Source organism: Carcharhinus amblyrhynchos, chromosome 5 (assembly GCF_965287045.1).
Source record: "Carcharhinus amblyrhynchos chromosome 5, sCarAmb.v2.hapA, whole genome shotgun sequence".
NCBI classification, from domain to species: domain Eukaryota; kingdom Metazoa; phylum Chordata; class Chondrichthyes; order Carcharhiniformes; family Carcharhinidae; genus Carcharhinus; species Carcharhinus amblyrhynchos.
The window spans coordinates 88,508,720-88,535,741 of NC_137328.1; positions in this window are offsets into that span (position 1 = coordinate 88,508,720).

A 27,022-nucleotide genomic window follows, 5' to 3' on the forward strand; every position below is an offset into this window, starting at 1 on the left:
ACAGACCTCGAATAAAGTCATAATTTGTTCCTAGGTCTGTGATTTGTCCATGTCCATTCTGTCCCTCATATCCATTCTGTGGAATATGATTTTAAGGTCTGGAGGGAGTCTCACCATGCAAAAGCATACATTGGAAATCTGATTGTGTGCTCTGGTGATTGAGGCTTGTGTACAGTCATAGCCAAAAGTCAGGAATATAGTATTAACTTTTATATATTGCAACTTCAGCTTTCATTTTTTGTGTCTAGAAATGTATTCAATGATCTAGAAGTGGCTTGTTGGCATGGAGATTAGCACTGCTGCCTCACAACACCAGGGACCCTGCAATCGATTCCTGGTTTGGGTCACTGTCTGTGTGGAGTTTGCACGTTCTCCCCGTGTCTGCGTGGGTTTCCTCCAGGTGCTCTGGTTTCCTCCCAGGGTCTGAAAGACATACTGGTTAGGTGCATTGACCCGAACAAGCGCTGAAGTGTGCTGATTAGAGGAATTTCACCTTAACTTCATTGCAGTGTTAATGTAAGCCTTACTTGCGACTAATAAACTTTAAGATTTATTAAACTGGAAAGAACGGGATTGAATCGGTTATGCAGTGGGTGCAGAGACTGATTAAATAAAGGATCTAACTGACCCAATTGCAGTGTTGTTTATATCAAAGGTACATGTTCATATTATACTACACATTATGTAAAGACATCAGCGCATGAAAATAAATAGGCTAAGCCGATGCTGCTGTGTTACATGAATTTCACTGAACTACAAAGGTGCCTTGCTGTCTTTGATTCAATCAATAAAATCAAACAATACCCAATATAAAGCAACTGAAAGAAATAGACATTTGTTTGAATTAGTTTTGAAACACAATAGTAAATTCTATTTACAGAAACACTGTCCTACTTAACAACAATTGCTATAGCTCAAAATAATGTATTATGTAAGAAATGCTTAAAGATATTTATTTTACGGTTAAAAGGTTTACTTTCATAGAATCATAGAATTTCTCCAGTGCAGAAAAGGCCAATTGGCCCATCAATTCTGCATGGACATTCTGATAGAGTATCTTATCCCTCTTACTTTATTCAACATCCTTTCATAATATTTAATATTAACTGAATACTACAAATCAATCTCATGTTAGGACCATAAGATCATCATGATGCAGAAGCAGGCCACTCAGCCCATCAAGTCTGCACTGACTCTCTGGAGCATCTTATCCAGACCCAACCTCCCTACCCTATCCCTGTAACCCTGCACATTTATCATGGCTAATTCACCTAATCTACACACCTTTGGGCACTAAGGGACAATTTAGTATGGCCAATCCACCTAACCTTCACATTTTTGGACATAAGAACAGAAGAACATAAGAAGTAGGAGCAGGAGTAGGCCATCTAGCCCTTTGAGCCTGCCCCGCCATTCCATAAGATCATGGCTGATCGGAAGTGGCTCAGTTCCACTTTCCCACTCTCTCCCCATAACCCTTAATTCCCTTGCCTACCAAAAACCTATCTACCAGTGACTTAAATATGTTTATCGAGGTAGCCTCCACCACTTCAACGGGCAGAGAATTCCAGAGATTCACCACCCTTTGAGTGAAGAAGCTCCTCCTCAACTCCATTCTAAACTGCTCCTGAGGCTGTGCCCTCTAGGCCTGCTGTCCTTTCTGAGCAGGAAGAATCTCTCTACCTCTACCCTATCCATCCCCTTCATTATCTTATATGTCTCTATAAGATCCCCCCTCATCCTTCTAAACTCCAACGAGTACAGACCCGGTCTACTTAGTCTCTCTTCATAGTCCAACCCCCTCATCTCCGGTATCAGCCTAGTGAACCTCCTCTGCACTCCCTCCAAGGCCAAAATATCCTTGCGCAAGTGCGGTGACCAAAACTGTACACAGTACTCCAGCTGCGGCCTCACCAGTGCCCTGTACAGTTGCAGCAAGACCTCCCTGCTTTTATACTCTATCCCCCTCGCTATAAAGGCCAGCATCCCATTCGCCTTCTTGATCACCTGCTGCACCTGCAGACTGGGTTTTTGCGACTCATGCACAAGGACCCCCAGGTCCCTCTGCACCATAGCATGCTGCAGCTTTTTGCCCTTTAAATAGTAATCCCTCCTACTATTATTCCTGCCAAAGTGGATAACCTCACACTTGCTAACATTGTACTCCATCTGCCAGGTCCTCACCCACTTGCTCAGCCTATCCAGATCCCTCTGCAGACTTTCCACACCCTCCGCACAATTTGCTTTTCCACTCATCTTCGTGTCATCAGCAAATTTCGACACCTTACACTCAGCCCCCTCCTCCAGATCATCTATATAAATGGTAAATAGCTGAAACCCCAGCACCGATCCCTGCGGCACTCCACTAGTTACCAACCCCAATCAGAATAGCACCCATTGATACCAACTCTCTGCCTCCTGTTAGACAGCCAATCCTCTATCCACGCTAACACCTTACCCCCAACTCCATGCCCCCTAACCTTCTGAAGCAACCTTTTGTGCGGCACCTTATCAAACACCTTCTGAAAATCGAGGAACACCACATCCACCGGTTCCCCTCTGTCTACCGGACTAGTCACATCCTCATAGAATTCCAATAAATTTGTCAAACACGACTTCCCCTTAACGAATCCGTGCTGCGTCTGCTCTATCAAACAATTCTTCTCTAGGTGCCTCACTATTTCTTCTTTGATGACGGATTCCAGCATTTTTCCAACAACAGACGGTAAACTAGCAGGCTTATAACTCCCTGCCTTTTGCCTGCTACCTTTTTTAAACAGCGGCGTAACATTAGCCGTTTTCCAATTTTCCGGCACTTCCCCGGAATCCAGCAAAGTTTGGTAAATAATCACTAAGGCATCCACTATCACCACTGCCATTTCCTTCAGAACCCTGGGATGCATTCCATCTGGTCCTGGGGACTTGTCCACCATCAGTCCTGCTAGTCGATCAAGCACTACCTCTCTAGTGACAGTAATCGCATTCAGGCCCTCAACTCCTACCATCCTTCTATCTTTAATATCCAGCAAACTATTTGCATCCTCCTCCGTGAAGACTGAGGCAAAAAGCTTATTTAAGGCCTCAGCCATTTCCTCAACTCCCACCACTAAATCTCCCCTCTCATCCTCTAAGGGTCCAACATTCACTCTAGCCAGCCTCCTCCTCTTTATATATTTGTAAAAACTCTTACTGTCCTTTTTTATATTTAGCGCTAGTTTAGCTTCATAGTCTACCCTTCCTTTCTTTATCAACTTCTTTGTCATTCTTTGTTGATTTTTAAACCTCTCCCAATCTTCTACTCGCCCACTACTTTTAGCCACTCTAAACGCATTAGCTTTTAATTTAATACTCTCCTTCGACTGTGGGAGGAAACCCACATAGGCATCGAGAGAACATGCAAACTCCATTTAGACAGTCACCCAAGGCTGGAATCAAACCCAGGTCCCTGGCATTGTGAGACAGTAGTGTTAACCACAGTACCACTGTGTTGGCTTTGTAATGAAAATCATATTCATGTAAAGCAAAAACAAAAATACTTAAAAAGCTACTGCCAGAAGGTTTGTTCAAAAGGGTACAAAAAGATATATAAACACTTATTAATTTCAAATTAATTATGTTTAATATCTTTTTGTACTTTTGAAAACATGTACTTTATGTTTCTGTTAGCTATATGCATTTTTTAAATTGAAAACAGCAATTATTTCTCACTTCAGCACCCAAGCAAAAACAATGGATGAATTTGCTGCTGTAGAAATGTATTGTTTCCTTTCTTAATTTCATCAGCTCTTTTGCTCGTTCCATATGTACCAAGGTTGGAACATAAATGGGACACGAGATTCTTTTCAAGGGTAGGAGGATACAACAAAAAATGTCAGCATTTGTTTAGGAAAGATAAACAGGAAAACAAAAGTGTTAATTGAAACTTATAGACCAGTAAAGGAAAGTCAAATAATCACTATATTTGAAGTGTGGGTGACTGTACATTTACCAGCTCGGCTCTTATCTGTGATACATGTCAAACCTTTAGTAGATATCATTTTCAATTGCTCAGGGAGGTGCACTAACCACTCAGCAATTGACTGAATTGTATCTAGGCAGATAACATTGACTGACTGCTGAGTCTTTACAGTGCACCACTGGTTAGTCCCATTAAAACAGCGTGCTGTTAAAATTTACCTTTGCAAAAATAAATGTTTTCCTTTGACTTCAAAGACGATGTCAATGACAGATTTCTTTGTTCAATTTTCATGCCATTATCCCCTTCTGTCCTGAGGACAGTGACATGTGTTTGAGTACGATACATTATTGTGCCAGGCTATTCACTAAGCATGAGCCTTGCCACTGAGGGCCCAATTTTACCATTTTGATTCTAAGTGCTGGGCAGGATCTGGGAGTGTTTCAAATTCGACTTTTAGACCCATTCTCCAGCGCCCTCATATGCACTCCTTTTGAAAATAAAAGCAGCAATTCCGATTCGTGTTGCATAAGCCTGTGGGTGGGATGGGCGCACAAACACACAAACACACACACACACACACACACACACACACACACACACACACACACACACACACACACACACACACACACACACACACACTCAGCTATTAAAGCAGTTCCTTTGTATCTTTATATGGTATTTTTCTTTATCTGTCCCACGCAAGTGAAATGCCACTCTGTTGACCTTGCAAAGCACTGTTGGGTCAGAGCAGGAGGACATTGTCAGGTGCAATCTTACAAAACTATCAAGATTGTGAGCCATGGATTTTCACAAAGCTTGTTTTGAGTTCAAAATTTTCCATCCAGATTCCCTCACGCTCTTGACTGCTCCTATGATGCTTCATTGTTCTCCTTTAAGTTTAACCCTTTCTCTGTGGTTCTTCTTTTTATGCTCTCTTTCTCAGAATTACACACAGCTACACAAAAGCAAAAAGGAAGTCAACTGGCTTTGTGCAAACAAGATTAGTTTTAGTTTGGTTCATTTATTAGTGTCACAAGTAGGCTTCATTAACAATGCAATGAAGTTACAGTAAAATCCACTAGTTGCCACACTCTGGAGCCCGTTTGGGTACACTGAGGGAGAATCTAGCATGGCCAATGCACCTAACTAGCACATCTTTCAGACTGTAGGAGGAAACTAGAATACCCAGAGAAAGCCTACACAGACACAGGGAGAATGTGCAGACTCCACACAGATGGTGACCCAAGCTGGGGATCAAACCCAGGTGAGACCACAGCACTAACCAATAGCAAAACCTAAAATGCAAAGTTGTTTTGCTTTACTTTGGACATATTGTCACTTCCACAGTTAAGGAACCTCTGTCCTGGTGGATGTTTCTTTTAGGACTGCAAATATAGAAGGAGGAACATAAAAAACAAAGCTGCAGATGTGAGGACATCAAATAAAATTAGATATAGGTACAAGAATCCTTACCTTCCAAAAGATTTTCAAGGCTCAACACAGCATATCCACATTTCACTGAAGGATTGTGCATTAGAACATATTAATTTTCCAGACAGTGACAAAATTCGGTCACATTCTGCATTCAAATTATAATTTCTTTCATTTATTTGAACCAAAATGCATTTCCATACCTTTACTAGCACTGACTTTATGTTTCTACTTCTTAACCCCAATCTCCCATTTTAACTATATTTTCTGTGAATAAATCACAAAAAGTTAGCATGCAAGTTCAGCAAGTAATTGGGAAGGCAAATGGAATGTTGGCCTTTATTTCAAATGGAATGGAGTATAATAATAAGTTGTGCTAAAACTATACAAGACACTAGTTAGACCACACCAATAATACTGGAACAGTTTTGGTCCCCTTATTGAAGAAAAGATATACTGGCACTGGGGGTAATCTAAAGGAGGTTCATTTGGTTGATCCCAGACATGAAAGGATCGTCATATGAGGAGAGGCTAAGTAGGTTGGGCCTGCACTTACTGGTGTTCAGAAGAATGAGAGGTGAGCTTATGGAGACATATACAATTTTCAGGGGGCTTGACAGGCTAGATGTGGAGAGTTGTTTCCCCTTGTGGAAGAGTCTAGGACCAGAGATTTAATCTCAAAGTAGGGGTCTCCTATTTAAGGTAGAGATGATAGTGAATCTGTGGAATTCTTTATCCCAGATAGCTGTAAAAGGTGGGTCATTATGCACGTTCAAAGCTGAGATAGATTTTTAATAAGAACATAAGAAATAGGAGCAGCAGTAGGCCATCTAGCCCCTCGAGCCTGCCCCACCATTCAATAAGATCATGGCTGATTTCAGGCTCGAAGGGCTAGATGGCCTACTCCTGCTCCTATTTCTTATGTTCTTATGTTCTTATTATGTGGATAAGACGGGAAAATGGAGTTGAGGATTATCAGATCAGATCAGTCATGATGTCATTGAATGGCAGAGCAGACTTGATGGGCCAAGTGGCCAAATTCTGTTATCTCTTAGGATCTTAGGGAACTACATCTCTTCTTTGGCATTCACCTCAAAATTTGATACCATGTCCTCTTGATCTATACTCAAGCCCCGATATACACAATAAGCAGTGAACACAAAGCTGAATCCTATTCATGACTACCTACCTCCTATGCCTCTAAAAAAAGCCTGTAACTCCTAGTCCTTCTTCCTCATAAACTTTCAAACAATATTTAATCCTTGGGGAGACACCTCCAGATTTGAAACATTAGCTCTGTTCTATCTACACATATGCTGTCAGACCTGTTGAGATTTTCCAGCATTTTCAGTTTCAGTTTCCGTTTCCAGCATCTGCAGTAATATTTAATCCATCTTGCTATTGACTTTCTAATTTCACTCCCCAACCTTCTCTAATAATCCCAACATGTTACCTTGATAAAGGTCTCTCATGGGCAATAGGGATGTTCAATAAACTTTGGCTCACCAGAGATGGTCGCATCCTATGAATTAATCAAATTTGTTGAATAAATCTATGGCCCCAGCTGCTTTCTACCATATCTGCAATCTCCTCAAAATAATCGATGGAGTCTGTCAAGCACGATTGCCCTGAAACTGATGCCAGCTACATCCAACAACTATCATCACCGAGATATTAAGGTCAGTGTGACCACTTTAAAGATTCTGAAATCCTTGCCAGCACAGCTAAGGTAACAGGCCTGTCGTTACCTGGCAGATATCATAGAATACCTACAGTGCAGGAAGAGACCATTTGGCCCATCAAGTCTGAACTGACTCTGCGAACGTACATCCTACCCAAGCCCTCTCTGCCACCTTATCCCCTTTATCCTGTGCATTTACTGTGGTTAATCCACCTGACCTGCACATCTTTGGACTGTTGGGGGAAACAGGAGCATCTGGAAGAAACACATGCAGGCATGGGGAGAACATGCAAACTCCACACAGACAGTCATCGAAGGCCAGAATTGAACCAGATCCCTGCACCATGAGGGAGCAGTGTTAACCACTGAGCCATCAAGCTGCCCACATCTTTGTCCTCATTTTTATAAGTGGGTTCTGCATTAGCCATTCTCCAGCATTTAATAACACCCCACAGGATTAAAATAGGTCTTCATTTTCACAAGTGGTCAGTCATCCCAATATTGGAAAGAAACAAGGGTACCTGGCACACATGGGTGGGCGGTAAGACTTCACCTGGAATTTTACAGATGGTAACCAATTGTGGTTTCCCAACTCTTATGAGTTACATATGGGAAATGAATTCCTATTGTTGGTATGTCTCTGCATCACAAACCAAATTTCCAGCCACCTTGAGCTAACCAGGCCCCCACTTGTGGCTTCGCAAGGATTCCAGATTATTAAGGAAGGCCCCCAACAGCTGCTGGTCTAATGAGAGGGCAGCTCAGAAGGCTCTGTATTGATACCAGAAGAGGTGGCCGTTCCTGAAGCAGGCTGGGGCCAGAAGCATCCAGGGGGCTGTATGTGAGTGTGTGACTCAGACAGTTCAATAGAAGTAGAAATAGAAGGAAAGATAGCAAACCTCACTGTGCTATGCTTTCATTAAAGGCTTAGAAAGTTTTTCCACTCCTATGTCCTTTGTTTTTCATCTTTAATCAATTGCTTTTCATTCAAATGATAAAGTTTAAGCAACTCCAAGGCCATAAAGCACACACGGCATTCCATTTAAGCCTTTTCAACGCTAATCATATTGCTAACTGGATCAGATTGGTACTAATTAACACTACTAACTATTTTATTTATGGAAATCCAGATCAGCCTGGCTTTGTGGGCCCCGTTCTATTAAACAAAAGTTATATATGTATTTATATTTATAAAATTTTAGTTGTGAGTTAAAGAATTAATTTCAAATATTTGGATGCGTTAAATGAGAGATTTTTTTTGTATGAAATAATACTATATTAGACAATGCCATCTTAAAGACATTGTGTTGCGATAACCTAAGAAACATGATGACTGAGATGGCCTTTCCTGCAGTATGTGCTTCTGTGATATGTGCCATCCCTGCCCATCAATCAAATCTACATTTGTTGTTACCATAATTTGAAGTGTGGCAATAAGAATGAACACAGCAAAAATGATAGCGTCTGCAGGAAGTTGATCTATGGGGAAGTAGTTGCAACGTAAGGAGAAAGCACACAAAAGAAACATTTTTGTCAAAAAATAATCCTGTGTATCAACCCATTTTTAGATTAGATCCAGCTGTGTAAAGCAAAAATTAATTTAATTTTAACAAACCATCAAATTGATTGAAGTACGATGACATTTCTCTGGAGGGATATGTTCTTGCTGGCAGTAGAAACTAGATTTGATATTTGTAACATGGAATCAAAACTTCCAAAACAGCTTTAGGGATTCTGTCCATTTGCAATTGATCTTAATAACATTTGATGTCACCACACCCACCACTGAATATTTTAACATCTATTAACTAATGCTAAACAAGGGGCTGAATTTTACAGTGGTGGCAGATTCCCAGACCTGCCAGCCCATTAATTAGCCCAGGGTGTGTCTTCTAGAAGGTGTGATGGTTGGGGTGGGGCATTGGGTGGACAAGACAGGGGAGAAATAATGTAGAAAGGGGGGGAAATTCTCTTGAGGGAGTCCTCAGATTGGTCTGAGAAAGAGACAGACCCCCTTGCCTGACCACCAGTCCATAGGTTTCACCTTGCGAGCTAGACGCTTGCCACAGTCTTGTCTGCCATGGGTAAAACCGAATGGCAGTGGTAGGAGCCCTTGATTGACCATTAAGTGGCCACTTAAAGGCCTCAATAAACACTAGGCATGGCACTCCTAGCTTGGCAATCATTTTCCTGGCAATCCTTGCCCACCCTGCTCTCTCCCACCTTCCATCCCATCCTAAGGAGGGAAGTAAAATTTCAGCCAAGAAAATCTTGAAATAGCATGAAATTCATTGACTCAAACAATACATAGGTACCAGATGCTCACACAATATTCAGCATTATTCATGACTAGTCAGATAGAGAAGCTGTCAGAGCTCAAATGCAGTAAGACCAAGATAATATTCAGGTTTAGGCTGAAAAGTGGTAAGTAACATTTGTGCCACACATCTGCTAGGCTTTGTGCATTTTCAACAATTTCTCCTTGACATTCAATGACACTAACCTTACTGAATTCCTACACTATCACCATTCTGTGGGTTACCATTGACCATAAACTGAACTGCACCAGCTATATAAATATGTTGCTACAAGTGTTGATCAGAGATTGGGAATTTTGCAGAGCAGAAGATGATTTATTTCTTGTCTCCCCAAAGTCTGTCCACCACTTACAAGGCACAAGTCAGAAGTGTAATGAAATTCTCTCCAGTTACCTGGATGAGTGCAACTGAAACAATGCACAAAAAACTCAACAACATGTAAGACAATGCAGCCCACTTGATCAGCATCCTTTGTCTACCACCTTCAACACCTACTCCCTCCACTAATAATGAACAGTGGCAGCGGAGTGTACCATCTACAAGGTGCACTGCAGCAACTCACAAAGGCTCCTTTGACAGCACCATCCAAATGCATAATCCTTACCATCTAAAGAGCAACAGATCCCTGAAAGTTTCCTCCACGCTGACATGGAACAACAATTCCGTTCCTTCACTGTCACTGGGTCAAAATCCTGGAACCCTCTCTCTTCTTCTTCTTTGGCAGTCCCTCAGAGTGGAGGATGACTTGCTTCCACTCTGTGGAGGCGCGTTCTGCAATGGCTGAATAGGCCAATCCTGGGGCCGCAGACTCTGCCACAGGTTTGGTAAGTGGTGTTTGATGAGGTGGGTGGGTGGGATGCTCTAGATTCTGTGTTATCTTTCCACTGTTTATGCTTAACCTCCACATGCTCCACCCGGTGACGCTGAAGGTGATTGGTACCTTCATGGATTCTTCTTGTCTAGTTTGTGCATCATAAGGCAAGTGATCCCTGTGTTTCAATAGGAATATTGCATTTATTTAGAAGGGCTTTCAGAGTGTCATTTTAGCATTTCCTCTGCCTTTGTAGTGGTTGCTTGCCATTGCGGAGCTCAGAGTAGAGCATTTGTTTCAGGAGTCCTGTGTTGGGCATGTGGACAATATGGTCCACCCATCACAGCTGATTGAGTGAGATCTGTGCCTCAATACTAGGGATATTGGTCTGGGAGAGGACGCTTATGTTGCTCGTCTATCCTGCCTGTGGATTTGCAGGATTTTGCAGACCAACATTAGTAATATCTATCTCTCCAGGGATTTGAGATGCCTGCTATACATTGTCCTTATTCTGATGCATATCTGAGGGTGGAGCCACAACTACTCTGTAAACAATGAGCTTGGTTCTGAATTTGAAGTTTTGGGCTTTGAATATTCTGTTCCATAGGCATCTGAAGATGGTACTGGCACATTGGAGTCTATGCTAGATTTCATTGTTGTGTCTGTTTGTGCCCAGAGGAGGTTCCCAAGATCTGGGAAATGTTCCACATTGTCCAGGGGCTCACTATGGATCTTGATGACTGGGAAGCAATTTTGCATGGCAAGAGTGGACTGGTAAAGAACCTTGGTTTTCCAAATGTTTAGTCTGAGGTCCATTCACTCATATACCTCAGTGGATACGTCTGTAGCTTGGCCTCTGAATGATGTACATACAGTCATTGTTTACATACTGCAATATGATGACAGAAGTTGGGGCAGTCTTGGTTCTGCCCTGTAGGCATTGAAGGTTGAACAGTTTCCTACTTGTCTGGTAGGTTAGCTCCACTCCGGCAGGGAGCTTCAAGGTGATGTTCAAGGTGGAATGTTGCTGTGAGAAAGATGGAGAAGAGCATTGCGGAGATGATGCAGCCCTTTTTGACCCCAGTTTACAGATTTATTGGAGCTGTGGCGGTTCCACTGGTAGGATCTTGGATTGCATGTCATTGTGGATCAGGCAGAGAATAGTGATGAATTTCTGCAGGCAGCCAAACTTGAGCAGGACGTTCCACAATCCGTCACTGTCCGGCCTGTATCTGTGAGAGTTTGCGCATTCTCCCTGTGGTTGCGTGGGTTTCCTCCGGGCGCTCCGGTTTCCTCCCACACCCCAAAGATGTGCTCCTAGGCTGATTGGTGTACCAAATTGACACTATTCTCCCCTGAATCTGGCTACATTAGGGGTTCCACTCACATACACACAGGGCAGGGTAGGTGTAGTAAGATGTGGCGGCGCGGGCTCGTTGGGCCGAAGGGCCTGTTTCCCGTGCTGGGTTGTTCTTTGTTCTTTGTTCTTTGTCACGGTTGACAGAGTCGAAGGCTTTTGCAAGATTAAAGAAGGCCACATACAGAGGTTGATGCTGCTACCTGTACTTCTCCTGGATCTGAAAATCACACCCTTTGTTGTTCTATAAGAGAATAATGAACTGTCTAGCCTGTGTCAAAGACAGACGTGGACATTACTGTTTAGCTTGTCACCCAACAAATACATTTCCAAAGACCTCTTCACAATCTTTACACTTCTTTCTGCAGCACCATTTGATGCTGGGTGATTTGGTAGAATTAGAATGTAGTTGACTTCATTCTAACTCTGAAATATTTTCAACTCTTTTGACCATTATCTGACACCAACATCTCTGGCACCCATACTGCAAACCAATTTCTCAAACCTCAGTAGTTTTGGTACTTGTGGTCTGGGGCATAGACTGAATGTTTAACCACTTGTTACAGTTTTTGATCAAAACAAGGTACTTTTTAACCTTCCACTTGAGAAATCAACATGTACTTATTCTGCCATTTTCTTGGGCACATTCTTCCCGTCCCACCCACCATAGGAATTATAGCGGGCAGGACACAGACCATGCCTGTTGATCTCGGGTGGGATTTTCCAACCTTGGGGCAAGGGCAGCTGGAAAATCCTGTCCCTTGTGTTTGACCATTTGTCATCCTGAGACATAACTCACAACTTTTCATCAACTTTACATTTGGATACCAAAAATAGTTTGTTACTATGGTTTTGTGTGCACTATCCCTGTGTGCTTTTGATAAAGTTCCTCTAAGACTATCTTACTGAACCTTGGCAAAATAATGTCCATTAAGGTGATAGCCTTGTTTGACATGCAGTGAATTTCAGTGTGTGAAAAACTCCTGCAATTTCTCATCATTATTGCACAAATTCCTTTGGTTAATGTCCTAGACCCAATCATCTTCGGCTGCTTCATCAATGACCTTCCCTCCATCATAAGGTCAGAATTGGGGATGTTCACCAATAATTGCAACATGTTCAGCACCATTCATGACTCCTCAGGTATGAAAGCAGTCTGTGTCCAAATGCAGCAAGACCTGGACGATCATTTAGGCTTGGGCTGACAATGGCAAGTAACATTCATGTCACACAAGTCCCAAGTAATGATCATCTCCAACAAGAGAAAATCTAACCATCGGCCCTTGATATTCAATTACATTACCATTGCTGAATCCCCCACTAAGCATACTGGGGGTTATCATTGACCAGAAACTAACTGGAATAGCTATGTAAATACTGTGGCTACAAGAGCAGGTCAGAGGCTAGGAACCCCGTGGTGGGTAACTCACCTTCTGACTCCCAAATCCTGTTCACAACCTATAAGGCACAAGTTAAGAAAGTGATGTGATACTCTCCACTTGCCTGGATGAGTGCAGCTCTAACAACACTCAAGAACACTATCCAGGGACAAAGCAGCCCACTTGATTGCTAACCTTTCCGCAAACATTCATTGCCTCCATCACTGACAGAAAATACGAAATGAACTGCAGAAACTCACCAAGGTTCCTTCGGCAGCACCTTCCAAACCCGTGATTGCTACCATCCAAAAGGATAAGGGCAGCAGCCACAAGGGAACACCACCATTTCAAATTTCCCCTCCAAGTCACTCACCAACTTGACTTGGAAATATATTGCAATTCCTTCATTGCTGTTGGGTCAAAATCCTGGAAGTTTCTTCCTTCCTATGTGTGTACCTATACCACAGGAACTACGGTTGTTCAAGAAGGCAACTTAACACAACCACTTTAAGGGCAATTGGGGATGGACAATAGATGTGGGCTCAGCCAGCAATGCCTGCATTCCATAAATGAGCTAAAAATTAACTCTTCAAGCCATATCCTTTCCCCAAGAATCACATCTTTGCCAGTTTTTTCACTAATTTCTGGCAGACATTGGCATGTCATTTGTACATGTAACGTAATTCACAGGTATCTCAGCGAACGGAAATGAATCAAACCTCTCAGGAAGTCTCGAAAGAATGCTTGCATTTGCATGATCTACTGTCATGATACTTAATATCACACAATGGCTAATTTTACCATTTAACCCTTCTTGCTCAAAGACCACTCTAAGCACTTCCTCAATGGCAAATGTACTCTTACAGATTACTTCTGCAAATAACATGACCCTGTTTAAACATACTTTCTTAAGCCAATTTCTTCCCATCAGGTAAACTTTATTCCCTCCTACTACTACCAATGGCAAATAATAAGATGCAGCAATCTAGTCCACTCTCACACTAGCTTCACCGAACAGTGGAACATTGTTATTGAAATAGCTAGTTTAATTTCACATCAGTTTTGTGTAAGGGAATATGACTCAGGCATTTCTTGTACTCTCCTCTGAGATAACAGACACTGCTGCAGCGTTATCAGTAATGAAATCATGTTGTGAATCTTGGACTTTCATTTCTAATGTGGACGCCGGAATTATATCTTTAGGTCTTCCCTTTAACTTTCATCGCCCATTTGGTTTGTGTTTGACCTCTGCTGAGTATAACACTTTTTGCTTGATCTTCCTGCTTGAATACATCAACTTCTGTTTCCATATCTATCACATACACATTCAAGGATCTCCAGGCACCACAGCTTACCACAATCTTGACTGGGTGTCTGGCTGCAACCTGGAGCTTTACAATGACCTGAAGTATTATTGCTTCCTCTATCTCTGCACAGCATTGATATTTCTCTACATCCTAGCCAAAACCATAATGTTACCTGCTGCACCCTCTCTTTTCCTTCTCTATGAATGGTATCCTTTGTCTGTATAGCGTGCAACAAACAATACTTTTCGGTGTTTACCAATACGTGTGACAATAATAAGTCAAATCAAAATATGGATTTGATTGACTTTCCCAAAGGCCCAGCACATTGACTGGAAATGAGGGAATTAAATAGTTGGTAACTACCATGGCAACAATATCATTTGAATTTCTGACTCTGGATCCGTGAACCTAGCTGCCGTGGCCTGGACCTCACTGAAACCCGCTGGACACCCCCTGCCATCTCGGGAAAGGAACTATTTCTTTCTGCCACTTCCGTGGCCTCGGTCTCACCACAGGCCTCCTTCCACATCAGTTTATTGCCTTAGCTCAAAAGCTTGCTGAGACTTTGCCACTCTTTGGGCCTCCAAAAACGTGTCTTGAAGTTTGTTTTCTAAGGTTGCACCATAGCTCAGTGATGTGCAAATTCCTTTAATTTGAGAATGTAATCTGCAATGGTCTCACTTGGCAACTGCTTCCTTTCACAGAGTCATGCCATAACATAAGTCTAGAACCTCATTAATTTCAAAATAGTTCATAGTACTGGGCTCTCACAGGCAACACTAGTTGGACACAACGTTAAAAGCAACTGGCACCACCATGGTGAAGAAAACATTTATCTTTAGCTCCTATTTTCTTCACTTTCAGTCAAATGTGTACATTTTGTTTATAATTGCACCAATTCTCTTTGTTGGATTTGAATTCCTCAAACATGCCTTTGGTTCCAATTTGTCAATTACATACCATGCTGACTCACTGGGAAGGATCTTCCGCCAAAGTTGATCTCCAGTGGGTTCTCCGGCAGCAGGGCAAGTGAGCTATGCCAAAGAAGGACTGGAAGATCCTGCCGGCAGCCAATGGCTCACCATATCTGTTGTGGGAAAAGCTGCCATGGTGGGCAGCGCTGTAAAATCCCAGCCATGTGTTGTACCCAAATGCAATGTGCAAACAAAGCAATCGTTTGAATTTCTCAAAATTCCTCAAAATCACTTTAGAAGTTCAAAAAATGCACTACAATGTTCTCAGTCTTCAATTTCTCAGATGAGATGTGAAGATGAATTCTTTCCCACTCTCGTCACTTTAGTGTATTTCCTCACACATGTGCAGCTGCAAGCAGCTATTCTTAAACTAACTTTATTTACACCTTCCAGCAAACAAGGCAGCAGAGAGGCCAAAACACTACATTAGCCTAAGAGGATTCTACAAGGCAGGCTCTTAAATATTACCTAAATTTGCCCTATTTGCAACTCATGAAGGAAGCAGTGATATGACAGGCAGCCAAACCTTAAAAGGTTTCAACTCACAGTTAAATGGATGCTTATGAAAAGTTAAGTGGTTGCGTATGGGGCAAATGTTATTTTAGTCTTTTTAAAGGCTGTGTGTTGGTGAGGATTATTTGATGCCTTTTCAAAGACTGTGTTAGAGAGTTTGAACTAAGTGAGTTGAAAGCCTAATATGAAAGTGTTAATTAATTGTTTTTTTGTAGAACAGTGAAACACTGCTATCTCTGATATATTGCTTGATGGCTGGTGAAGTAACTGAGCTGCATGAGGATGGATGTTCTATTTGAAATCCCAGGGAATGCTTGCTTGGGGATGATATTACAGCATGCCTAAGATAGGGTAGTACTGATGCTACAATTGCCTATTAGAAAGATCAACTTGTCTGATTCCTTCAAAGGACTTAAGCTCACCCAACAATAACACAGGGGGCAGATTTTTCCAGGATCCCATCAGCAAGTTTGGAGGTGATGGTGGAGGGACTGCATAAAATTGTCCCTTGGTTTTCCCACCACTCTCCAATTGACCCCTGACTTGCCCAGCCTAGCCTGAATCAAAGTCTTTAAGTAGACAATTAATGGCCACTTAGAGGCTGCTTCCCACAGGCCTCAATTTTGAGACTGGCACAAGGGATGAGGAACAGAGGGAAGAGGGCCAATAATGGCCCCCTTTCAAGATTTGGCACCCTACCTGAGATCTGGTCACTTCAGGTGCTCCCTCCTCACCTTTCTGTCAAATCATGACTCCCACCAACTAAACCCATCTAGCTTGGTCTCCCCTGCCTTTTTCACTGTGAGACTCTGAACTTTTCTGTGATCTGGTAGTTTGACCATGGGGACTATTTGCAGTTCCAGCTACGCATGACTACCACTCCTGGTGGCACTTTTGGGATTGACTGGCAAGTCTCTGGTTCAGAGCTTTGTTTGATTTTGATTTGATTTGAGTTATTGTTGTCATATATATTAGTATGCAGTGAAAAGTTTTGTTTCTTGCATGCTATAGATTAAGGGTTATGGGGAGAAGGCGGGAAAGTGGAACAGAGCCACGACAGATCAGCCATGATCTTATTGAATGGCTAGATGGCCTACTCCTGCTCCTATTTCTTATGTTCTTATGTTCTTATACAGACAAAGCACACCATTCATTGAGAAGGATAGGAGGGAGTGCAGAACGTAGTGAGGGGCAGTAGTCTTGTCCCCAGCAGATTAACATTCTTCAGAACATTCAATGACTACAGAGCATCCCTGGTTATGGGTTCAATTCTTACTCCAAAGATATTAATGCAAAAACCTAGGTTTTCACTGCAGTGAGGGAGGTAATAGCCAAGTGATATTATCGCTAGACTATTAATCCAGAAACTCAGTTAATATTTTGGATGACCCAGGTTCAAATCCCGCCATGGCAGGTGGTGAAATTTGAATTCAGTACAAATTTGGAATTAAAAATCTAATAGTGAACATGAAACCATTGTCTGGCCTACATGTGGCTCCAGATGCAATGTGGTTGACTCTCAACTGTCCACTAGGGATGGGCAATAAATGCTGGCCATCCAGTGACAACCAGGTCCCAGAAATGAATTAAAAGAATGTGTTGAGAGGGTGATGTGCTGCTGGAGGTATCAGTTTTCATATGAGATGTTAAACTAACCTGCTTGTCCTTTTGATGAATGCAAAAGATCACATGGTACCATTTCAATGAAGATGAGGTAAGTCAGCCTTGGCATACTTGACAATATTTATCCCTTAACCAGTGTCACCAGAACATACTAGCTAGTCGTTATCACATTGCTGTTTGTGGAAGTTGGCTGTCTTATTACAATGGTGACTACACTTCAAAAACACTTTATTGACTGAAATGTAAAATAGTCTAAAAGGTGCTACACAAATGTAAATCTTTCTTTCCCAATACAGGATTAAACAACTTTCCAGCATCCTTGGGGTATAAGATGTAACACAGTTGTGCTGATGAACAGTTTTGTCCAGTAAAATAGGTGGAGTGCCACAGCCCAGTTTCACATGCTCCCCAGTTTATGTGCTCCAGGTTTACATACCCTCCCCCAATTTACATACCCCCCCCTCATTTAATACCCCCAATTTACATACCCTACCAATCTACATAACTCCCAATTTACATACCTTCCTGATTTACATATCCCCCCCACCCCCCCCAGTTTTCATGTCCCCCCTCCCAGGTTAGTGCCCTAAACTCTAAACAGTTTGTTGATTCACTGTTGCTTGTTTTACACTAATGCCCCAACACATGACAAATTTCACCACCCAGAGTGAGAATCCTCTTTAAATTTTCCATTTTTTTTACAGCCATCAATTGTGTTGCTAAACATAGAGATCAAGTAGTTCAGCATAAGCCAGTGATTGAAACTAGATCCTTGGTCTATATTGTATTTGACAACTGAAGTGTAAAAGAACGTCATAAAGCAAATTTAAAAATTTATTATATTTAATTGCAAAAAAGTTCAAACGTGATAAAGCAAGAATTGTATTGAATTGTATTGAAAAAGTTCTTGCAATAGATCCTTTGACAGGAAACTTGCTATCAGATTGAAGACTTACAGGTATCAGTCTTATATCCTTCCAGGAAATGCATCCTAGTGATTATCCAGATATGGAAAGAATCTCTTGAGTCTCTTATCAGCTGTCTATTGGTGCAATTAAAGGTTAGTTAGTCTGAATTGTAGCAGTCTCCAGACAATAGATCTTTTTTAGTTATCTGACACTCCGTGCTTTAGGTTAAAATAGCTGCTATAGGCTCAAGTCACTTACTTTTCTCTTATTGTTGATTTGATCTGGTTCCCAAAAAGAATTATAATTATTTTCTCTATTTGCAGCTTCTAAATGTGGTGAGTTAAAGTTAGATATAATTTCACAGACACCGGGTCCAATATCACTTTATGTGAATAGCTATTCTCTCAATGTAAACATAGGTAGTAAGTTTAAAAAAAGCTGGAGGATTTTTAGTCACATCAAGAATCCACACTCCACAACCTACAAATTTGGGAAGAAAAAGACTTCCCACCACACAACTGCCCCACCCCCCCCACATTGACTTCAGAAATGCAACAGTTGTAACTATGTCTTCAAGAAGGCATGTTGCAGAAACTTAATATTCCTCTCTTATCCATAGTAGGGAAAATCCTGATAAGCATTGTCCTGAATCGTCTACTTCCTGTCCCTGAGGAAATCCTCCCAGAGATGTGTGGCCAACCTTCCTGAGGAACCTCTGACATGGTCTATATTGCCAGACCAATCCAAGCAAAATGCCTAGAACAACAACAGGAACTCAGCATTGCATTTATTGATCTGGCTGAAGTATTTGACCCACTAAATCAGGAGGCTCTGCAGATTGTGCTCTAACCATTTGGATGTCAAATAAAAGTCATCACAATCCTGCAATTGCTTCATGATATTGTAACTACAATTGTCTTTACTGGCAGTTCAAAAACAGGCACCTTCAAAATTGGAACTGGTGTCAAACAAGGCTGTCATAACCCTCATATTATTTGGAATCTATCTGACAGTGGCCATTCACCTCATCAAAGATTAACTGCCCATTGGTATCAGTATTAAATACCATCTAAATGGAAAACTCTTTAACCACAGTCTTCTCTGTGCCAGAACAAAACCGACCACCATAGATATGCATGATCTACAGTTGGCGGATGACCCTGGTGCCATTATCCACTTCACACCAGATTTGAAAGCAACTCTCAAACTATTCAATTCTGCATAAAAGAAACTCAGCCTGTCTTTGAACGTTGCCGAAATAAAGCTTATGCATCAATCCACACCCAATCAGCCAAATAGTTGGCTTTTGTATATGTTCAATGAAGGACTCTGGAATATGTTGATCACAGTGGGCGGTATGATGGCACAGTGGCTGTGGGCAGCACAGTGGTTAGCACTGTTATCTCACAGCACCAGGGACCCGGGTTCAATTCCCAGCTTGTGTCTCCATCTGTGTGGAGTTTGCACACTCTCCCCGAGTCTGCGTGGGTTTCCTCCAGGTGCTCCAGTTTCTTCCCACACTCCAAAGTTGTACGGATTAAATGGATTGGCCATGCTAAATTGCCCCTAAGTGTCAGAGGGACTAGCTAGGGTAAATGCATGGGGTTATGGGGATAGGGCTTGGGTGGGATTGTGGTTGGTGCAGACTCGATGGGCTCAATAGTGCCTTTCTGGCTGTAGGGATTCTATGATTTCCCATACTTTGGCAACCATTTCTCTCAGAAAGCCACCATTGACAAGCAGGATCCAGCACTGGATCAGATGCACCAACTTTGCCTCCTATAAACAACAGCAGCAAGTGTTTGATAACAAAGACCTCTGCAAGTCAGCAAAATGTCTTGGGATAGAGTAGTTGTCCTTGCATAACAGTGAGACCTTGATTTTGTACCAGTGACACTTTTAACAGTGGTAGGAAAATTCTTTCAACAGTCCTTGTGCCCCATCCTCCAGATTAATTGTGAGGATGATTGAACAAATGCTAGTATCCTTCTTGAGGCCAGCTCCACAAGCATTCGGGTGAAATCAACTTTGATGGACAGGATAGTGTGTCTGGATGGCTGGAAATAATTTCCCCCATCTGCTCCTGTGTTCTGAACTCTCAAATGACTGAGGCTCAAGGGGAAGACAAAAGAAATTTATCAAAGACACTTTGAAACTCTCCCAGAAGTACAGTAGCATTGATCTTAATGACAGGGAGGAGCTTGCTAATAATCATTCAGAATGGTGTCAAATTGTCCATCAAGCTGTATCACACTTTAAGTCACAATGTCTTAATGATGAGGCACAGCAGCTGCAGAAAAGGAAAGAAATTGAAGTCAACTCTACATCCAGGTCCCACTATCTGTGGGACATCCTACCCACAAGACCAATGATCTATGGGTTGAGAATTGACCAGTTCAGTCACATGAAGACCCAAGGTCAAAACTAGCACCCCTGATTAGTCCCTTGAATCAAGGGGCAACCAATGACAGTTAAACAGTCAGTGCTAACAGGCTAGTTAATAAATAGGACATTATCACTGAGCATTGTATTAATCTCATCTGATCAACTAACACCGACCAGCATAGTCATAGGATCAGGAATGGCTCCCTCAGTGCACAGGAACACTAAGCCAGTTGTTAAACCCTAATAATGTACTGATTGAGATCAGCTGACTCAGCACAGAATAGGAATCAATCTCTGATCTATACATATGTTTCTTTGCATGATTCATTCCCACACTGCACAGTGCATTTACCCAGAGAGCTGTTGGGAAGTTTGTTGATCTAACCTGGTTCTGAAATTTAATGGAAGCTTCTTTAATTTATCACTACACATGACTCAAGCTTCATTCCCTCACCTTGCAGTATAAATATCTCCCACTTTTTATGCTTTTAGCTTTGACAAACGGTCCTCTGGACTCGAAACATCAGCTCTTTTCTCTCCTTACAGATGCTGTCAAACCTGCTGAGATTTTCCAGCATTTTCTTTTTTGGTTTTAAACTCTTCTTCATTTATATCTACATATTGCCCCTTTGGCAGCATTATCTGCATGCACATCATACATTTTACACAGTTGTAATTCTGCACCTCAATCCTCCATGACTGCCTTCATGCAGTTAACCATCAAACCTGAACCATATTGTCTCTCAACAATAGGAAGAGTATTTCATCATCAGTGGCTCACACCACTTTGGTCCCTTGACATTGGTTCTGTGTTTCTCCCTGGGTGGCACAATGGCACAGTGGTTAGCATTGCAGCCTTACAGCACCACGGACCTGGGTTCAATTCTGATCTCAGGTGGCTGTGTGGAGTTTTCATATTCTCCCCATGTCTGCATGGGTTTTCCCCGAGGGCTCTGGTTTCCTCCCACTGTCCAAAGATGTGCAGATTAGGTTGATCGACCGTGCTAAATTGACTCTTAATGTCCAGAGAATTAATAGGGTGGGTGTGTGGGGTTACAGGGTGTAGGGCCTGAATGGGATTGTTGTCAGTGCAGGCTCGATGGACCAAATGGACTCCTACTGAACTGTAGGAATTCTATGATTCTGTGAACTATTCCACCCGGCTTAATGAGACCGTACTATGCACCCAACATCCATTCTCCATAAACTTTAATATGTCCAAAACCTTTTCAGACATACCTCCTAAACTTAACTGCTTTTCAAGAATCCTTATCCTCACAGTACCCCATTGTAGCAGATTCAAAATCCTTGGCCTGAATATTCATTGGAGCATAGGAACAGGAGTAAGCCATTCAGCTTTGTAAACCCGCTTAGCCATTTAATAAGATCATGGATGATCTGTAGCCTAACTCTATATACCTACCATAGGCCCATATGCCTTGATAACCCTGCTCAATAAAAACCTGTCTATCTCAGACTTAAACCTAACAACTGAACCAGCATCCATCATCTTTTGAGGAAGAGAGTTCCAAACCTCCACCATTCTCTGTGTGTAGAAATGTTTTCTGACATCTCTCCTGGATGGTTTGGCCCCAATATTTAGATTATGGACCCTGATTCTAGACCCCTCAACCAGTGGAAACAGTTCATCCTTATCCGTTCTGTCTTTCCCTGCAATATTTCATAGACTTCAATTGGATCACCCCTCAACCTTCTGAATTTGAGAGAATAAAGTCCTAATTATCTAATCTCTCCTCGTAACTTAGTCCCTGAAGTCCAGGTGTTATCCTTTAAACCTGTGTTGAATTCCCTCAAGGGCTAAAACATCCTTCCTCAGGTGTGGTGCCCATATCTATGCACAGTACTCAAAGTGGAATCAACCTACTGTTTTTACAACTGCGGCATAACATCTACATCCTTATACTTCAGCCCTTTAGATAAGAAGGCCAGCATTCTAATGGCCTTTTTGACCATTTTCCAATATGGGGAGCAATGAACAGCTCAACCCAAGTTACTTCTACTGAAACACAAGTTATAGCGGAAATACACCATATCACAATATTCCAACTAAAAATATAGCTGAGATTCTGCACGCAGTATCAAAGTTCATAATTATCCATTATATCAATGCTAATCAATTTCCTGAAGGATGGAGAGCCAGTGTTGTCTTCAGATAATTAGTTTTAGAGGGCAGAGAATAATTGGACCCGGGAAAGCAGATATAATCCATTTGCCATTTTAAGTCGATATGCCTTATCCTTTTATCTAATATGATGGTCTCATTATTATTTAAAGTTACAAATCAAAATTAATGGTAATTTTGGAAAGTTTCTTGGAGGATTGGAAATTCTTTGCATACAGGTTGAGGGGTTGGGGGAAATAAATACTGAGTCACAACTGGTGGCATGGTCTATTTGTAGTATGACAAATTTACATAGGCAGTCTGTGGACATGGGAATTTATAATTTCACAACAGTTGTGTGATGATGTAAATAATTTGAATAAAGTATTTATTTATAGGTCGTTTCAGTTTCAACTCTGAAGGTTTTTTTTTAAATTTGTAGTCTTGAAGTTCTGTCTCACAATCATGTGCAGTAAAAAGATAGATGAGATGGTTAGGGTGGAAAGGGAATTTTCCTTCTGTGTGTAATGTGTCTCAGGTGTCAGTATCAAACTATTGTTTCTTGGCCTTTTAGTTAAGGTTATGTGTAGTTTTGGCATCCTGTACTTGATTGAAGTCATGAGGTTATACTGAGGCTTCATTTGAAGCAATTTTTTCAAGTGGAATCTAAGCCTTTTGGCTAAGATCAAGCCTTGGAGAAGGTGCAATGCCTGCTCCAATCAGCTTAGATCATGTAGATCAAGTCCAAAACATGAAGTAGGAGGCCTGTCTTGTCAGTTAGATTTGAAATGCCTTATTTGTTGAGACTTTGAATGGGCCTTTGATTGGATTGAACTGGATATTTAAAAAAAAACTAGCCATGCCCTTTTGACTAAAATCAAGCCCAAGATGGGGTGCAATGTCTTATCTTGCCAGTTTGGATCTTGTTTGTCTCATATGTGGGGACCATGAATTGGATTCAATTGGATTTTAAATTTGGTTTTTGGAGCCAGCATAGAATGGATTTGGGTTTGCCCTGTCCATTCTGAACACTGGCTTTGTAACTTCAAAGATTGAATAAAAAAAAACTAGGCCTGCTATTATTCTGCATTTTAATTATAAAGATTAAAATAACATTCTTTTTTATTAAAGAATACAACACGAAGTGGAATGTTTACTTCTGTGGGGAAGAGCAAAATTAGAAGCCATCGGTATGGGATAGGCACCAAGAAATTAGGTCAGAAATTAAGAAGAAACATCTTCGCTGAATGAGAATGTGGAACTTGCTGTAATAGGGAGTGATTGAGATGTATTTAACAGGAGGTCAGCTAAGCATTTGAGGGAGGAAAGAAAAAGGGATTATTTTGATTGGATTAGCTGAGGAAAGATGGCAGGAGGCTCAAATAGAGCATAGACAGCAGCATTGACTGGTGAGCCAAATGGTCTGTTTCTATGCTGTACACGCTATGTAATACTCAAAGATGATGTAACACTTCACTAGGTTGCATTTACTCCATATTCCAATTCTATACACGGGAAGATTTTTTATGTTTGTATCAAAATCATGAATACAATTCAAATCAAGGACAATTAGGGTTGGGCAATTAATGCTGGCATAATGATGCTCACATCCATAGCTTTTTTTTTAAAAGAAATCCTACTTCTGATTTCATCACAAGTAGTAAGGAGAGGATATGCCTTACCACTTACAACTTTAAAATCTCAACTCTCACACCCATGGGGAAAATTTAGCCTGTGGTGAGGCACCTCCTCATCAGCAGGGAGGGAAAACCAGAAGATTCACTTCAGGCAGCTCTTCCACACCTTATACTCAGCATTAGTGAGTGAGGAGGCCTGGCAATAAGCCTTCCATCTGTCCTCTTGGCTGAAGAAATTGCGTGGAGTAGGAGCTATGAGAAAAAATGGTTTGTCTCAATTAATAAAAGCTAATAAAAAGCAGAATGGTGACAACTGTTGCACATAAAGTGTATGCCCTCTGCATTCAGAATTCAATTTGCTGATTGAAATTTAAATGTAGATCCAGGGCTTTGATTCATTACAGTTCGTGTGACAGGATGGGTATGAGAAGGGGACAGAGAGAAGACTCACCCAAACTTCCAATCTTGTTTTCACTATTTGGTCTGGCATTTTCCGCCTGGGCATGTCATGTCAAGAAGGCAAAGATACAGACAGGGGTGAGACTGTTTCTCCATAAATAACCTGAGTGACATCAGGCCACATAAACCCAAAAGACAAGTGGATTACGTAGCTTAATATCAAGACGTGGCTTATTTATAGGTTGGCGACTGCGACCAAGTTCTGTATCATCACTGTTATTATATATATTTAACATTAGATTGATGCCTTTAAAAAGTAAAATATTATTTATTTTTAGCACAGCCAACAGGATGGCTGGTGTTTTAATAGGCTGGTGGAATTCTGTGTTGCAGACCATGCCAGCTGAGTGGAATGCTGGGCCTCATTCTGTGTCTGCTACCTTCCCTGTTCATGTCTGGTGTGCTGCAAAGCAGTTGCTTCAGCTGTCAGCTCCAGAATCTTTGGCTTCAGTTTTGCTGTAATTTGTCTTTCAGAGATGGAAAGAATGGTTGTGTACAGACATTTCTGAGCATTTTCAACACGAATACGAATGAAATATGTAAGAAAAGTACAAATAAAGAGATTTAGACATGTAGTAAGAGAGAGAGAAAGAGACAGAGCAATAGGTCAAGTCAAAGACAAGTTCTGCTAAGAATAAGAAAAAGTGAATTGGAAAAAGAGAAATAGCCGTGAGAATGAGAAAGGAAGAAAAACAGGATGGGACTGAGACAGAGAATGAGAGGAAAGGACATTAAGGATTTAAGATCAGGCTAGACTGATGACAAGTTAGAATAGAATGGAACAGAGAAGGGAAGTGTTGGTCAGTGCCAAGAGGGTCTGATAGTTCCAAAAGCAAGTGAAGCAAGATGGGTAAAGTAATGCAGTGACAAAATTGAGAATGACAGTGAAGAAGAAATATGATCAGCATTTGAAATGAAAAACAAGTTGAGGAAAAGGAATAGAGACAAGAGCAAAGCTGTCAAAACAAGCAAGACCCAGTGAGTGAGAAATAATAGCAAAAGTTATGGGCAGAAAAATATAGATTCAATCTAAGGGGTTATGAAGGTAGGAAACAATTCCTGAGACTTGTGCTGGACCGAAGGCAGCCGAAGGTCAGACAATAGATGTGTGAGGGCTTAAAATAGAACTTCCGATTGCAGATATTTGGTCATCAGATAGGTAGATAGCTATAAAGTCAGTGAGTGGTGAGAGCAATGGGGTTCAAGCACAAGCATTACCTTTTGGAAATAAAACGCACTTGTGTTGTGCCAAATGTTCCTTGCATTGTGGCACTGGTACATCGCGATAGTTCATGCAAAGACAATAACGAAGGATATTTTGCTATCTGTTCATTTCAACAAGAAGCTGAGCTCTTTCAGAAATCTCTCACATGTGTTTTTAGGCACTTGGCTTGGTGTCTGTTCTCCAGAGAGTACACACAAAAATAACAAGTGAAATCATGAGCAAAATATAAATAAAGCATGGCTTCTTTGCGTTCCATTGAAATGAATGAGTAATGAAACATCAGAAGAGCTGTCATTCCAATGGAATGACATCAGCGGCAAAATCCATCACTGTATTACCAGTGCATAACCCGCTTATACAGCCAGATGTTTGAATTCTATTGTTAACACTAAAGTGTTCATCTAATTTTGCTGTGATTAGTTTTACTTGTGGTCATCTGGATTGTGATGTAAAGCAATGGGTAGTTTAAGTGAGAGCAGCAGTGAGATTCTACATGTGAATCCGAGACATTTTGTGATCTAATTTTATTTTCCCCATGAGATCATTAATTCAAAATTTATGTTGTTTTGTCCCTCTAAAGTTGTTTTTATTTTGTGGGAGCAGAGAAAAGCATTTCAATCAGCATCAGATATGAACTATGTAGAACGGTCTCTCACTGGGACCATTTTAATTCATTTTTTGTTCACTTTTTTCCCCCATCCTCTCCAAGGGATATATTTCCACCAATTTATGCTGGCACTGACCTTTGCTAGCATTAAAAATGGAGCAAAATATTCTCAACTGAAGTTATGGACGCATAGCAGAATAACCACTCTTCATGAGTAAGCCTACGAAAATAAATGTTGCCAGGCTTTTTGAATATGGGTACTGCAATCAAACATGATCCTGCACAAACCTGGGAACTCATGACTCCACACATGCACTCTGCATA